This window comes from Arvicola amphibius, chromosome 6 (assembly GCF_903992535.2).
Source record: "Arvicola amphibius chromosome 6, mArvAmp1.2, whole genome shotgun sequence".
Lineage (NCBI taxonomy): Eukaryota > Metazoa > Chordata > Mammalia > Rodentia > Cricetidae > Arvicola > Arvicola amphibius.
This window is the reverse complement of record NC_052052.2, coordinates 41,860,865-41,873,292: the sequence shown is the minus strand read 5'-3', so window position 1 is coordinate 41,873,292 and position 12,428 is coordinate 41,860,865. Positions and strand designations below refer to the sequence as shown.

Below are 12,428 nucleotides of genomic sequence, written 5' to 3'. Positions count from 1 at the left end.
GGAAGTCAATGTCATTTGTATGTAGGGAGCTGTGAAAGCCACGCTGGTTATAAGGATGTCAATGAAACCCTCAGTCATTTTGGTGGGGGATCCTTGGCACCTCCTTCACCCCACTGTCTAATCAATCCTCATTGGGTGCTCTTCATTCTGGGCTCCTGATCCACTGCTTTTATCTCTGGGCAGTTCTGTCCTGACCACATCATCTCCATCTTCCCCAATATGAGACTCACACCAATCCTTACCTGGAATCCACCAATGAGGATTTTAAAGGGACTTGCTTAAGGCCTGGAGAGTTATTACCTCTGCCTGTCTAAAACTGTACGTCTATCAGGATGCCGGTCTAAAACTGTGTGTCTATCAGCTTCTACTGAAAATTTAAACCCAGAAGGTTCTCACTAGAGACGTGGAGACACGAGCACTTGTCCTCTGAGCTGAGAATGTTTTAGCAAAGTGAAGAAGAGGAAGCACTGCAGAGGATGACATGGGTATTAGTGCCGATTTCCCACCTGTGGCTGTGATTACGGGTGAATATGAGCCACACATGTTCACCTTCCACTTCTCTACAAATGGAACAGGAACAATGCAATGACTTGCCCAAGACCATGCTCGGTAGGAGTCCTCCTCATAATTACCAGTCAAAGGGACCTGAACGGGGAGACATGAGTCTGCGTCTTCTACCAGGCTAACACTGAGCATCGTGCTGGACCGAGTGGGAGCTCCATGGATGGCAGTTGACGAGGAACACCAGCATCTGCTTCTGGTCAGGTGCTCACTCTGTTGTCATCAAAATGCTCGGCTCCACGCCGGGTGTGAGCAGGCAGTCGTTGTAAAGAGAGCTGGCTGCAGGTTGCTGTCCCGCACTAAGTCATGATAACGGAGCTTTCATTGGGAGTAGAAGATACTCTCCCCTACACCCTACCAGATCCCTAAGAGGGAGACTTTGCTCATCAGAGAGAAAGGTAGGAGCTACTGTTGTGTAGCAATTCCCTCTAAGATAAAATGTCCCAAAAGGTTCAGGATTTTCCAAAGGGATGGTCATTAAGACTCAGGAAGCAAACGACTCCAACGATTCCTCCCCGAAACTGACCAAAATGCACTAGGTGCCTACTTCCCCAAGCTTATATAAGCAATAACTGCAAAGAGACACTTGCAGATAGACAAACTGCCTAGAAGAGACTAACACCAGCCAAGCTGCCTGGAAGACAGATCATTTGAGTTGCCTAGAAGAGCCAGAGACTAGCCACAATGCCTAAGAAAGGCTGAGACACTCTCCAACATTCCAAACTGTGCTGAAGGCTGTGCAGCAGGCTCCATGACGTCATCTTCTGAGTCCCATCACCCATGCTGGGGTGGGCTTTGGTGACCTAACTGTCTTCGAGTCATCTCTGCTCCCATAACTGTTCACCCATACTCCTGTAAGTAACCCCAACAAAATTCATGGTTCCCCAAGGTAGACTTCAGTGGTATCCTTACCTTTGGACCATTATTTGGTTCCCTATATAAGGTCAGTAGACATTTGTGGGCCACGGGAACTATTCAAGTCATACCTGTGTCCTTTCTAAGATGTCACCCTCTAGTCTCCAAGTCTGGCCTTCTTTGAGTTGTCTTCCTGTTATCTGCTTTGAAAAGAGCAGTTGCCGTTCATTTGTGCAGTGTGACACAGCAGCCCACCAGCAAACTGGCTCCAGATCCAGCAAGCAACACGGCTGACCTTACGGGCCTGGCTGCTGATCTTTGAAACGAGGGCAGGAGGGGAAACATTTCACTCCTCAAAGCAAACATCTGAGTTCATTTCTGAGAATGAGCACACAGAGAGAGCACAGAACCTCCACCTGGGATCCCAGGAGACACCAACAGTACATGAAGACCCTTCCCAGGAAGGAAAGGCTGACTTCCTAGGTTGTCCCCAGCCACCTCTCCTGGACCCACTTTGCACACCTGCTTCTTCCTGCCTTGGCCCTAGGAAAAGGCTGGTCTCATTGTTGAAAATGAGTCTCGTTTCATTTATTTCAGTCTGAGTTCTAGAACTACCTCACGGTAACCCTTTATCCTCTCTTCAGCTAAAAGTGTAAGATAAGGGGAAGGGCAAGATATGATATTCACACACTCATCCACTGATGGGAAGATATGGTACTCACACACTCATTCACTGATGGGAAGATATGGTACTCACACACTCGTTCACTGATGGGAAGATACGGTACTCACACATTCATCCACTGATGGGAAGATACGGTACTCACACACTCGTTCACTGACGGGAAGATATGGTACTCACATACTCATCCACTGATGGGAAGATATGGTACTCACATACTCATCCACTGATGGGAAGATATGGTACTCACACACTCGTCCACTGATGGGAAGATATGGTACTCACACACTCATCCACTGATGGGAAGATATGGTACTCACACACTCGTCCACTGATGGGAAGATATGGTACTCACACACTCGTCCACTGATGGGAAGATATGGTACTCACACACTCGTCCACTGATGGGAAGATATGGTACTCACACACTCATCCACTGATTGAAGATATGGTACTCACACACTCATCCACTGATGGGAAGATATGGTACTCACACACTCATCCACTGATGGGAAGATATGGTACTCACATACTCATCCACTGATGGGAAGATATGGTACTCACACACTCATCCACTGATGGGAAGATATGGTACTCACACACTCATCCACTGATGGGAAGATATGGTACTCACATACTCATCCACTGATGGGAAGATATGGTACTCACACACTCATCCACTGATGGGAAGATACGGTACTCACACACTCATCCACTGATGGGAAGATACGGTACTCACACACTCATCCACTGATGGGAAGATATGGTACTCACACACTCGTCCACTGATGGGAAGATATGGTACTCACACACTCATCCACTGATGGGAAGATATGGTACTCACACACTCATCCACTGATGGGAAGATATGGTACTCACACACTCATCCACTGATGGGAAGATACGGTACTCACACACTCATCCACTGATGGGAAGATACGGTACTCACACACTCATCCACTGATGGGAAGATACGGTACTCACACACTCATCCACTGATGGGAAGATATGGTACTCACACACTCATCCACTGATGGGAAGTGCACCGTGCGTATTCATTCAAATCACAAAATCGTGACCTCTCTGTGGTCAAAGTAACCATGTTTAGCTCATCACCTTCTTCCATTTAATCCAACAGACTTTCTGAGCCTTTGGGAGAATTAAATAAATGGCATCCCAGATTACCCACAGAAGAGCACATCAAGAGAAAATCACCCACTGACAATCTACCATGCGTGGCAGAAGCTGTTAGGTCACTGCCCATTAGCATCATGGGGACAGCTAGTGAGGTGGGGAGAGAGAGCTGAAAATGCAAGGTTCGTGTTTTCTGAGCCTCCCTTCCAACCAGAAGTTTCCATGTGACCTGGTTTAAGTCCATGATCTGTACTGCAGGGCCTCTGGGGAAAGAACTCACCCATAATAAAGAGAGAGACACAACAATGAGGCTTGAGCATCTCTCATCTCCCCTTAGATTCCGGCTTTTGAGGATAGCAATCTGAGCCTAAAACTGAGGTCCGTCTATTCAAACCACCAGCCTGCAGGCAAGAGCCAGTATACTGAGAAAGACAAGGGGAAAGGCAGGAGCCTAGGTAATGGTTGTTGTTGAAATACTGAACCAGCCTGCTTCCTAAGCCACTGTTATCCTAGTGCTCTACTGGAGCCAAAAACCATCTTAGCGGATAGCCGATGCTTTATCAAACCATCACATGGTAACATCTTGGGACATGAAGACCTGTCCAGAATGCTAGTGAGTCAAGGGTTAAACATGAAAAATAAACCTTTACAAAACCTGGAAAATATGTAAGTGACTATTTAATATTATCAATCTATTCCCTCATGAATACATCTGTTTATAAAGTAGAAATGATGCTAATATGTACCTCAAGGGATTTTTCTAAGGATTAGATGAGTTAATAAGTGAAGAGAGAAGTTACCATTGCCAGGCACAAAGCAAGCGTGACCTAATTATAGCTATCATACTAATCGGTAAAAAAAAAAAAAATGACATTCTTTGACAAAGAATATGTGTTGGACAGGGCACTGGGCTCAAAATGGGAAAACCTGGCTTCTAGACAAACACATCTCCTCTTTGATCGCATATCAACTGTTGTAGCTGATTTGGGACATTGAAAACCTCAGCACAATATATACCCCGTGTCAAAGGGCGCTGAAAGTTTGATGACTCGGATGAATTCTGAATGACTGTATGTTGCCAACTCTGTAATGAAATAAGCGTATCACTGAGCATCTAAACGGACTTTTAAAAAAGAAAAAGAAACTCTGCTTGTAAATAAAATGGAACATTTCGGTTGTGCAATTGAGAGCCTGGATGTTTTTCAAGCTTTTCATATGAAATTAGTTTTCCTTTCTTAAAACAATAGTCGTACGGCAAAGCAGTGTGGACAGCAAGACAGGACGCAGGAGGACTGTGCAGTTTGGGTCCTACACTGACCTCCCGTGTGCCTCTGAAAAAGTCTTCTCTGGTCTCTGGGCCTCAGTTTTATCATTTGCACGCAGAGAGGAAGAATCCAGAATTAATAAAAGACAACAACTCCACTCCTCCCTCTCCCGTGTCGTGAAGAAAAGAAAGCATTTCTCTTCTTCATCGCCAAATGCACCACTTCTAAATGTATAAGGAGTACACAACACAAAAGCAAAACAAAATTACAATGTCACACACCAAGACACTGTAAGTCACAGTGCCATTGGAAGAGCTGGTAAAGAAGCCAGGCCTGGTCAGAGGAGGCTGAATGGGAAGGATGGAAAGTGCAGCCTTTGAATTGTCAAATAACCAGCTCCACCCACCTCTGACGAGTGGCTAGGAGTCTGAGAATCTCTCAACACCACATACAAAAGCAGAAGGTTATGACTGCGTTTCTTTTAAGAATTGTTTCCACTTGGCAGGACAACGCACGCCTTCAATCCCAGTACTTGGGAGGCAGAGGCAAGTGGATCTCTATGAGTTTGGGACTAGCCTATTCTACATAGTGAGTTCCAGGCCAGTCAGAGCTACATAGTGAGATTTTGTCTCAAAAAATAAAATAAAGGGCTGGAGAGATGGCGCAGTGGTTAAGAGCAATGCCTGCTCTTCCAAAGGTCCTGAGTTCAATTCCCAGCAACCACATGGTGGATTACAACCATCTGAAATGAGATCTGATGCCCTCTTCTGGCCTGCAGGCAGACACACAGACAGAATACTGTATACATAATTAATTAATTAATTAATTAATATTTTAAAAAATAAAATAAATTAAAAGTGGTTTCCTACCCATGGGTACAAGGGGGCATTTTTTTGAACCTAGTAAAAGAACAGTCTCCCACAGAAGCTCAACTGTGTGCAAGTACTCTAAAAAAATATAACTTTGTGGTATTCATGAATATCCAATGTCTGTACATGGCCTACAGAGTGAGAACCCTGTTAGGGATTGACCTAGATTCTGCTGTGCCTAAGGAAAAGATTGCTTTCATTTTAGGTGCTCAAAAATGTCATGTATTCATTTTTAAAGTGCCTCCTTCATATCTCCAATGTGCCAGAGCCTGCCCTTACTTAGGTGGTAGCTGTAGCAATGCTAGATTCTATACATCCACTCCCGGCTTGGTAACTTTGTAGTGTCCTTCACTCCGGCCCTGGGCGTGGTCACGTCACATACTCTGGCCAATGAGGCCACAGAAAACAGAAGGCGGGACTGGTGAAAATTTTTGCGTATTTCCCTTCTCTGAGACACTTCACCTCCCTGGAACTATATACCACCTGTACCACCAAGCCACCGGGCCCCCTCAGCTAACTTAGCCAATCAAGTCTTCCTAGCTGGTCTGTCAATCTTCAGACTTGTGGCACGTGACCGCTATAGAAGCTGATCCAGTCAAAATCACTCACGGCTGTCCCAGACTGACAGGTTCACCCAGCCGACTGGGGGGGGGGGGGGGGGGGTGGTCCAGGAAAAGGAACAAATGGCTATTGTCTTAAGCACTGGGTATTTGGAGAGAGGTTTTGACAGAGCCATAAATAATTAATAGATAAGCAATGTGGCTAGAGCAGTGGAGGCAGCAAACGATATCCCAGCTCTCAAGAAGTGTGCTTTCTGGCAGACAGAAAGACGTGCAAAAGCGGAGAAAGGTAAGGCGAACCACGGACGCCAGGGAGATCTTACAAAAGACCTTGGCCGCACATCAAGAGGCAACGAGGGACATCTGAGAGGGCTTAGGCAGCACGGTAGTATAAACAAATTGTTATTCTAGAAAGGTCTTTGCACAGCTGTGTGTGAAGCAAGACCTGCGGCGTAGTTACCATTGGAAATGGGCTTTAGCAGCGTCCTTGGGAAACTCGGGAAGTCTAGCTCGTGAGGAGAGCAGAAAGGATGGAGAGAATGGGAGATTGGAGAAATCCATGGGATGCGGGCTTAAAGGAAATTGGTAGCCATTTTTGTTTAGAGGGTGAAAAGGAAGAGCTGTATCTGAACAAACCACTTGTTCATCCATTTAATGACTGTTTACGGAGTTGCCCATTACACACAAGCATACGGTGCAGGTATCAGGAGAACCCATGCTTCTGAAGTGTAGCTGTCATGGTTTGAAGGTGAAATGTCCTCTTACAGTCTTGTAATAATGGGGATGTTGTGTATGTACACAGTGGAGCTTGTTTTAACCAGAACACAGAACAAAGTCCTCACATTTGCAGGAAAGGGAAGGCAACTGGTGATATTCACCTAGGAAATTTAACCCAGTCTCAGAAAGACGAACATCATGTTTTCTCTAATTTGTGTTTCACATATATATATATATTTTCTAATTTATGTTTCATGTTCATATAAATAGATAGATATCTGTATATAAACTCATACACACACACACATATATATGTATATATATAGAGAGAGAGAGCATGGAAGTAGAAGTGAAGCTGGCAATGTGAACAAAGAAAATAACAGTGCAGGAGGGAAGGAGAGAGAGAGAGAGAGAGAGAGAGAGAGAGAGAGAGAGAGAGAGAGAGAGAGAGGAGGATGTGGTGGGAGGCCATGTTCAATTTGTATAAAATCTGTATTTCTATGAAAACGCCTTTATGTAACACAGTACCATGTGTCATTAATATTCTCAAAGAAAAAAGTTAATTAAAAAATAAATACCAGTGAAGATAGTCACATAGGCATCTAGATAAACATGCAATCACAACTTGGGGTGTGTGGCAAGAAAGAGTAATAGGAAAAATCCTAATTGCAGTAGTGCAGAAGTCTTTAGCAGGGGATCATCCCCTAAGACCCAAGAGATGAGGAAGTAGTAGCTAGACACAGAGCCGGAGAAGGAATATGTCAAAGGAAACAATCCATAAGATTTCAAAGATGTAAATGAAGATGTGAGATGAACAGAAGGAAGAGTGGGAAAAGATGAGAGAGAGAGAGAGAGAGAGGGCAGCGTGAACCAAGCCAGGCAGCACTGCATCCAGACAGGCAGCGCCCGTGGTCCGCATCGGAGACTCTGAATAAAAACACAAAGTGTATTTGAAAAGTGGCAAAAGATGTTCAAGTGACTTTTCTGCCTGACCCTTTCATGGACGGAGGTACCACTTCAGATGTCTGTCACCAGGAACCGCAGATCTGGAAGATGTCAACTCCCTGTGGGACAGAGCGGTAGGATGAAGGTCTCTGAAGATCATCCCGTGGGCCTGTCCAGGAAACCCTGGAACTGGAAGTCTAAAGGTGGCCAGAGAGAGCTGACCTGGACACAGAGGTTTGGCAACTGCCAGTTTGGAAGTTCCAGCTGAAACCAGCCTTACGGATCCAATTCCCCAGGGAGGACACGAAAATGAGAAGAGAAACCCACAAATGGAAAGTCCTGCAAGAGCTGAAAGAAAGCCCAATTGACTCAGACCGGAATGACACGCCAGATCCCCAGGGTGGGGAACACACGAGGAAGCCGTGGATGGACAGGAGTCCAAGAGAACACTTTATAGCAGTGGGATATTTATGTCCGTGCCCTCTCTTTGTCAGGAGATGAATATTGTCCATAAACTTGACTTGTCACAAATTGCAAAGTCAGTAATAAAGAAAAACACTAACTGGTCCTCTAAGGGAAATTTTGAACTGGTCAAAATAACCTTTTCTTCTGGTAAACAGAACCAAATCCTAGGACTGCGCAACCAAGAGTGGCCAGCCAGCAGTAAATGATTTCACATGGTCCCCACCATGAGTGGCCAGCCAGCGGTAAATGATTTCACATGGTCCCCACCGCTGCAACTTCTACAAAGATATCAAACAGTAGAGTGATGTGTGAAATAGGAATTGGTGGTCTAGGCCTAATTATTTCTCCCACTATGACAGTCGGTGTGGGGGCCTTAGCCACCCATCTCCATAACTTGACTTTTTCACCTGCAAAATTAGAAATAGAGTCCCTTGGATTTATTTACTAACATTTGTTTTATTGAAAATAAATTTTTTCATACTGTAGATCCTGATCACAATTTCCCCTCCCCCAACTCCCCCCGGGAATCCCTACCTTCTTACTCACCTTTTCTTTCTCTCTTTAGAAAACAAACAGGCTGCTTGCCAGGCGTGCAAATGCACACTTTTTATCCCAACATTTGAGAGGCAGAGGCAGGTGGATCTTAGTGAGTTCAAGGCCAGCATGGTCCACAAGGTGAGTTCTAGGGCAGCCAGAACTGCTACACAGAGAAACACTGTCTTAAAAAAAAAGGAAGGAAGGAAGGAAGGAAGGAAGGAAGGAAGGAAGGAAGGAAGGAAGGAAGGAAGGAAGGAAGAAAGGAAGGAAGAAAGAAACAAAGAAACAGGCAAGCAGAATAAAACCAAAAATAACAAAGAACTCCAGAATAAATAAAAATAAAAAATAAAGAAAAACACAAGAAACACAGAGAGGTCATAAAAACGCAATAGACAAGCAGAAGATCAGTAAGATTTTTAAAAAAAATCTCCAACATAGACAAGCTGTATAAGACAAAATGCCTACAAAAATACCATCAAGTTTATTTTGTGGTGATCATCTCCTCCTGGCCATGGGATCGGCCCTTAAGTATGGATTGTATACCCAGTCAGTCTCAGTTGGAGAAAACTTATTTTTCCTTTACAAGTAGTTATGAATTGGAGATAGTTTTGGAGTTAGGGATGGAGGTTTATGTCTACTTCCCTCCCAGCCCTGGGGCCACAGCTGGCTTAGACCTGTGCAGGGCCAATGCATGCTGGCACAGTCACCGTGAGTTCCTATGTGTGGCAGTCCTGTTGTGTCTGGAAGAGACTGTTCCCTGCTGTCTCCCATCCCCTCTGACTCTTGTCCTCCCACCTCCTTTTTTGAATAGCTCCTAGCCCTGTCCCTTGGATCTCTTGGGTTGGTTGGCTGACAGCTGGTTGATGAACAGCTAATTCTTAGGACTCTTCTGTAATGTCTCAAATACACACACACACACACACACACACACACATTATCTTATTTAATACACACAGAAAGCTACTTCCCTTGGAAAGTATCATTGCCATTTTAGAGACAGGAAAACCAAAGTTCAAACATTTGTTATTGCAATAGAATTGATTTGGTACTTTGCCACCTAAACCTGGTTTCAGCGTGCCCATCAATCAACTCATTGTCTCAGCTGGGTCATCTTGTGCTGTTCTGCTTTGGATGCTGGAGCTGAACCCCTGGATAGTTCTTCCCCAGCACACGTGATGTTGATCTCTGTTGACAGAGGACCCTTTATTCATTGTATGTATGTGTGAGTGTACATATGTGTGAATGTGTGTGATACATGTGCACATGTGTGAGGGTGCACATGCCGATGTGTAAGCGCAGAAGCCAGATGAGGCTGTCAGATGTCCTGCTAATATCACTGCTTATCAATGCGTCAGGGGTTGTGATAAAGGCTGGATGTATGTGCATTCATTTCATTCTTCCAGTGTCCGTGCCAGAATAATCATTCTTCCTCCATCTGGATTAGATGAAGCTTTAGAAACTTGCCCAAGATCACCAACAGGCAAGCAAAGTGGTACTAACCAACCATATGACTCTCAGGCCCACGGGCAGCAGGGTCGCCTGCCTTTACCATTTCACGTGCCCCTTGCTTTTGGATTCCAGTCCTGGCCCCACCACTGGCTGCCTGCGAGACTCTAGGCGAGTTCTTGTATTTCTCTGGCCTCCTGAAATGAAGAGAACACATCTGTCTGGCAGGGCTGCTGTAAAGATGACAAAGAGTTTACCTAAAGCACTTAGCACATTGCCCGCCCCCCGAGAGGTCGTTAATACATGTCTTCTCTTTGGCTCCTTATACAATCATGGGGGTGCCTTCAAAGGCCAAACCGAGTCCACAGGTAACAGCGCAAGCCAGGACAGCAGATTTGGCAAAGGCCGGCCAGGGGTGAAGCTTTTTCTAATGTACTGGGGAATTTTTCTTGTGTTTCTTTAGGGGGGAGGGGCATAAAAAAATCAAAAGATAATAGTCTTCGTTCTACCTCGGGGCTCAGGCACATGGAACTCATTTGTCTGTGAAGCAGTGCAGACTAAAGCTTGAAGCAGTTTGAAGCAGAGGTGAGATGCTCTGATGGATGAGAGCCAGGGCCCATCACCAAGCCGCAACGCCACCCCCTCTCATATGTCTTGGGTGCTACAATTTTCAAAAGCACATCCACCATCATCTTGTTTGGTCCTTACACCATATCGTGGATGGGTGCTATGGTCAAGGGTGTCAGGATGAGGTCATCTCCATTTGACAAATGAAAGAATAAAGGCCCAGAAAGGGAGCAGGCTTTGCCCACTATGAGACTAGGGCTCGGGGAGACCAAGGCCAGTCAACAACGGCCCCCAGAAACTTGTCTATGAGGAGGAATTTCCTAGACAGAGAAGGAGACTTCCCTTAAATGGTGGCAGAGCTGGATCAGGGAAGATGGCTTCGTGGTTATAGGGCTTGCTGCAGAAGTACAGGGGCCGGAGTTTGGATCCCCAGAGCCCATGTGCCAGGTAAGCATGACAGTCCAGCTGTAATCCCAGCCTCAGAAAGCAGAGACGAGGGTCCTGGAGCAAGCTGCTTAGTGAGACTAGCTGTGTTAGCAAGCTCTGGGTTTGGCTGAGAGACTCTGCCTCAAAGAACCCACAGAAGAGGATTTGAGGATGATTTCCAACATCAGCTTTGGACCTCATATGCACACACACACACATTCAAAAAGACACATCAGAGAGAGAGAGAGAGAGAGAGAGAGAGAGAGAGAATAAGGGTGAAACAATTAGTGCTCATTTGCCATCAGGAACAAGACAAGGGTGACCCAGGGAAGACACAGACTTCAAGGAGCCATACAAGACAGGGCAATGTCCCCATACACACTGCGCCTCAGGACCTCACTGCAGCATTGACTCTGTTTTACAGACTGTGTTCTCAGCATCAGTACACATTAACTTAACTAAGCCTCAGCATAAATCATCAGTTAGGTACCACGTCATCACTTTTTACAGACGTGGACAACAGAGGCACCCCTTGTAGACACAGGAAAGGAAAGCAGGAAGGAGATGGGTCAGGTCTCATAGGGAAAGCCCACAGTTATATATTTTACTACAGGCCTGCTCTTCCTTCCCACTGCCTCTGACCCTGGCCCTGCTCACTGGGGCTCATCAGGAAAGGCCAGTGAGAAAGGACCTGGCATCCAACCTGGCATCTGCAATCAGTTGGTTCCTGTTATCTGCAGCACTAATGTTAAATAAAGCCACCACAAGCGCTGACTCTGTCACTCCTGAACCACTTCTTCCAGGGGAAGTGCAGGGCTTAATGTCTTCAGGAGCCTCTGGTCACAGCATTTTCATCGACTGGTCAATGTGCACCCTTGTTTTGCACGTTTCTGTTCAAAGGCCCCATGTTTCACACTACCAGTTGATCGTGAGCAGTGAATTCACCCCCAGCAGCCCTGTGAGTCCATGCATGCACAAAGCTCGTATGTCGGTTTTTCCAGAAGACCTGCCTTGCACTTAGGTGCACCAGCATTATGTTCGGTAGTTCTTTAAACAGCCAAATGACATCAACAAGCACAACATGCAAATTTTAAACTATAAATTCATGAAAAGGACACTTGTTCCCGGGATAAGTACAGAAGCAACAAGGCAAGGTGGCACCTTGTTCAACCTCAGGTGGGAACAGGGGTACGAAGTGACCTCCCTTCCCAGGTCCACCAATGGTCGCCTGCTAAGGCATCCTGTGGGTTGAGGCAGTGGCGCACATGAAACCCTGATTTTGATCTTCAAAAAGAAAAAAAAAAGCCACCAAAAACTAAACCGAAAAAACAGTACACGTGTTGATTTGGGAGTTACAAAGAAGTTTTGGTGAGAAATTGTGCTAGTTGGTTTTGGTTTG

The 12,428-nt window shown here is 45.6% G+C and overlaps 1 long non-coding RNA gene across 1 annotated transcript in view; it reads right to left on the bottom strand.

Annotated features, from left to right (window-relative positions):
• Positions 1-1,661, bottom strand: part of LOC119817688 — an 84,475-nt gene extending 82,814 nt beyond the window's left edge. The window contains exon 1 of the long non-coding RNA XR_005285931.1: positions 1,548-1,661. This is a non-coding gene — a long non-coding RNA (uncharacterized LOC119817688). The remainder of the gene's footprint in view (positions 1-1,547) is intronic.
• Positions 1,662-12,428: the final 10,767 nt, after the last annotated feature.